The 4,740-nt window shown below is 45.8% G+C and overlaps 1 long non-coding RNA gene across 1 annotated transcript; it reads left to right on the top strand.

Annotated features, from left to right (window-relative positions):
* Positions 1-517: 517 nt before the first annotated feature.
* Positions 518-4,076, top strand: LOC147362018 (uncharacterized). Its single transcript, XR_015138446.1, has 2 exons — positions 518-924; positions 2,596-4,076. It is a non-coding gene; the product is annotated as an uncharacterized LOC147362018 (long non-coding RNA).
* Positions 4,077-4,740: the final 664 nt, after the last annotated feature.

Below are 4,740 nucleotides of genomic sequence, written 5' to 3'. Positions count from 1 at the left end.
AAGCCCCCTTCTGACAGTCGATGGTTTCTGAACGTGCAGGGGTGGATGAATGAAACTGCGGTCAGCTGCGGCGGAACCCTCCGGGTGGACCCCGAGCAAAGGGAGCCCACGCGAGCTCGCTTAAACTCCTTAGGCGTATCGGATATTGGCGAAAAGCCAGGAGACCAATTTTTTGATTTGGGAGAGTGGAAGTGATTTTTCTGGTTGGGAGCTCTTTGATTTAGTGGTATCGGGCTGGTGTTCCCGTCTCGAAGGTGTGTCCCTTTGAAGGATGGTGGTGGTGGTGGGCACGGGCCAGGGCTGCAGTCTGCAGTCAACAGGAAGCGGGTTGCTGGCCATTCCATCGGCCTCTGTAGCCAGTAACAAAGTAGCATCGCAAAGGGGCCCCTCCTATCCTCCTGCCTTACCCTGGGCTTCCGGGATTTCTGAAAAACATTTTTTTTTTCTTTTTTCTGCCCCCCACCCCCCCCCCCCCCCCCGCCCCGACTCTCTCTTTAAGTTGGTGTTCCTGGTTGATCCTCAGGGTTCTTCACTCAGCTGAAAGTGAAAGTCACTCAGTCTTATTTACTCTTTGTGAACCATGGACTGGATGTAGCCTGCCAGGCTCCTCTGGGCATGAAATTCTCCAGGCAAGAATATTGGAGTGGGCTGCCATTCCCTTCTCCAGGGGGGATCTTCCCCGACCCAGGCATCGAATCTGGGTCTCCTGCATTGAAGGCAATTTCTTTACCATCTGAGCCACCAGGGAAACCCTGATAGAGCCATAATTGGCAATTTCCAGATAAGGGGGGCTGCTATCAATTGCTCCATGCTGGCCCAGTGGCCCTTTAATGATTTTTCTGTCTGTATTCATGCCAGGGTAATCTCAGTCTTTGTGAGGATGTGCCAAGGATGGATGTCTTTGGCAATCTGGTCAGCCTTAAGGTCAGCTTCTCAGAACAATTTTAAACTCATAAAATATAATATAGAGAATTACAAAAGAAATTATGTTGGAATAGCTATCAAAATATGAAAACCAACTTTGTTATACAGAAATAGTTTTATACATGTGTGTATGTAGTTATACATATGCTTCTTTGCATAAAAACAGGAGCTAGTGCCAAATCTAATAAGTGCCTGTAATTGCACAATAGTAATGAGCATAAATATTTTGAGACCTGTACTATGACAAGAAGCTGATTTTTTATGGGTGACACAGGAACAAACAGTAATGCTAATACCATTCTGGTTATTACCTACATCTACAATTGAAGGAAATACTTAACTAAAAGGTTAGTGGAAGTTAGGCTGTATTTATCTTTTTCTACTCAAGTTTTTGAACCCCTCAGATTCTATCATGGACTCCGGATTATGAATGCACGGTGTCAAGGGAAATCCCATGTACACCAGTTTGCACTTCACGGGATTGGGGGATTCTCCATGAAGTCTCAGAAATTACCGTAAAGGCTGTGCAGTTCCTTTGAATTGATTACTTGCCCGTTCATTCTACTCTGTAAGTCTTAGAGAAGCACATTCTCTTTAGTGAAGAGGAAACAGGATAGTTAAAAGTTTTCCTTCCTACTCCCAACTGTGTTTATGTTACCTCAAAAAGGACTTACAGTGATTGAGAAAGAAAAGAGAAGGACAAACCCAGAAGACATTCAGTAAAAACATACAGTGCCAGTGGCATAGCTTCCAGGCTCAACTGTTGTCCAGTCGTTTCATTTTACAGATGAGGAGCAAAGAGACAGGGTTACTGACTGCCACAGATCACAAAATGAATCGAGGAAAAAGCTGGATCTCTATTCTGTCTCTGATGTTTCTCTACCACACCAGTTGAGCTCTGCTGGAGTGTCACCCAATGAATGGATGGGGAATGAACTGTTCACTATGAAACCAAAGTGGCAGGCTTTTTTTTTAGACTCCTGTAACAGTGTTTAAAAAATTTCTTCTGCTTATGTATCCCATAAAAATGTTTTAGAAAGATTATGTACCCTCTTATATAGTTTTAATATAACTTAGAATTTGTCATCATACTCTCAAGGAATAAAGGATGTAATATCTGACATTTTGTAAATATTGACATTCTTTAAACTTCTTTAAATAATGTTACTCTTTGATACTCTGTTGTTGTTTGACACTTAGCATTGTAGTTTATATACCTGAACATATCCATTTAAATTCAGTCAGACATTTGACATCACTCTTCCTTCTTGAAATTTTATCATTCTACACAGAATTTTATCCTAATGTAATTTATAATGGAAAGCCCTATTGATCATTTATTATCTGCAACAAAAATATGTATGTTAATATTTTAAAAATTTTCCTGGGATCAAAATGTTAATATTTTTCTTTTGGATTACCTTTCAATTATTGGCAGGTTGATCAAAACAATATACATCCTAAGCTTTACTATTTGATTAAGATAAAAATTACAGAACAAAAAATTCTTATTGAAAATGCAGGTCTTAAAAAGATGCACGAGATGCATGCTTTGGGGCTGTGATTAAAGATTTTGCTGACGGTTTTTCAAATCATCCGTTTATTTGATGTTCAAGAAGCTATTTCACCTGCAGGAGATGCCCCATTGTAAAATGCCTTTTTATCTTTAAGGCGGGAGACCCAGCTGTGAAACAGGTGGGAAGGCGGTATGTCCTTCCATCACAGGCACGTCTTCAAGCAGGTCAATTTGGAAAAGAGGAGATAAGACATTTAAGCCTCTGGAAACTGATCGGACTGAAGTTATCCAGGACTTTGTACCACAGTTTGAAGACCACTGCTTTTTAAAACCTCTGAAATCACTTGAACTCAGGACGAAGTCTTATGCTTTGTCTTGGAGCCCCAGTATTTTTCACTCTGTGTTTTGACCCCGGCTGCTCTCTGGATTTAATGACATTCCCAGCTAAGGCAACTCTTTCAATGCTCAGTCCGTTTGCGCAACCGGACAAACAGCTCAATGGTTCACCCATCATTGGCTCTCCGAAGGAAACAATGAAGATACAGATAAACATAACGAGGGCTTAGGAATGGGGAGGAGGAGGAAGGGGAGGACGGGACACGGCAGGGTCAGGAGGGCAAGGCCTGGTATCCGGAGTGAAGTGCCAGGCGGGACGCCCGCACCTTCCCGCGCAGCACTGTCGGAGCGGGAAGCCCTGAGCCAGGTGTCCCCAGGCCCACCTCCCTTCCGCATCACCTGCGGGGCTGGGCGGGGCGGGGGGTGTTCAGCGTACCAAGGCAGAGGCGCGGGTAAGAGCAATCTCTTCCCCTGACTCACCTGCTTTGTAACTATTGTGGCACCGTATTATTTGCAGAATATCCTTTGATCGCATCCCAGGCCGCGCCGAGATTGGGAAAGCATCCCACGTGTCCAGATGCCGGGCTTGGCGATTCAGCGCCGTTTGCCAGCGAGGCCCCTCCTCCCGTGGGCGACCCCCCCCGGGGCGATGATGCGGGGGAGAAGGAACGAGAGAGACGCTCGGGTCCTGTAAGATGAGCAACTTCCTTGACAGCAGACTGGGGCTGGAGGACTCCCCCGGCGGCTTTGCCAAGCCTTCGCTAGGCTGCGGGGCACCCAGCGCTGGCTGTTCTCGTCTTTACTCAGGGGTCGGGCTCGCAAACCCTCACGGCTCTCCCAAACCTTTGGTGGACTCTTCACCGTTTTTCTTCGGGCAGGCATTTCCCCTGATAGCATCTTTGCTCCTTGAAGCCAGGCTTGGCATCTGCTTCTCGGAGGATGCGGATTACAGCAGCTCACACCAGAGAAAAGGTGATTCAGATGCTTCAGACTTGAGCACTGCCGCCCCCCGGAGGCAAAGACCGTCCTTGCCTCGCATAACAGGCCCACTGCCTGGACAATCTCCAGGGCACAGCCGGATGGACCAACGTGCTCCTCTAAGTTTAAGGCCCAGGTCTGCGCTTAGCTGTAAAGGAGGCTGGGAGATTAAGTTCTGACTTCTTGCATGGGCAGGCAGGACTGATAATGTGGGAAATTCTATAACCATAGCAAGGCCGTTCCAAAGATGCCTCAGTTCAAAAGATTTGTTCATCATACCGAACGTTCACTATACCAACATATAAATAATATCTATTCATTTAGTCTTAAGACTTATATGAGTCTAAATACTTTAAGTGATACTTGCCATCCTCTCTATTTCTATTCTTTCTACTTCCGAACTCAATTAAACTATGTAACACAGGTCCAGCTCCAAGAAACTTCAATACGAGAAATAATAAACTAGATAATTTGGATCAAGACTCCTACTGAGAATGTTGAGGGAAATCTGGACGACATATGAAAAATACTTGCTTGTAGGCCTCCTAGGGCTAGCAGTAGGGTGAAGAATTTCTGGAGTAGATATAAACCCAGAGCCTGGAGCTGAACATTTAGTACAGTTTTGCCTTTCAGGGCAAAGGGAAGTGGGGAGAAAAATCCTGGAAAAATTGAAAAGGTGAAGATCATGTGCCTGTGGGGTAGGCCATGTCAGAGGGCCGTTCATGTCTCCCCCGCGCAGAAATTAGCACTGGGAGGTGGATGTGAGCTGCTGAAGCTGAAACTCCAATACTCTGGCCACCTGAGGCGAAGAGCTGACTTATCGGAATAGACCCTGATGCTGGGAAAGACTGAAGGCAGGAGGAGAAGGAGACAACAGAGGATGAGATGGTTGAATGGCATCACCGACTCAATGGACATGAGTTTGAGCAAGCTCTGGGAGATGGTGAAGGACAGGGAAGCCTGGCATGTGGCAGTCCGTGGGGTCG

The sequence above is a fragment of the Bos grunniens genome, chromosome 12, assembly GCF_055505025.1.
Source record: "Bos grunniens cultivar Pamir isolate PY7600 chromosome 12, Bosgru_T2T1.0, whole genome shotgun sequence".
NCBI classification, from domain to species: domain Eukaryota; kingdom Metazoa; phylum Chordata; class Mammalia; order Artiodactyla; family Bovidae; genus Bos; species Bos grunniens.
The sequence above is the reverse complement of the archived record's forward strand: the minus strand, read 5'-3'. Positions and strand labels throughout refer to the sequence as shown.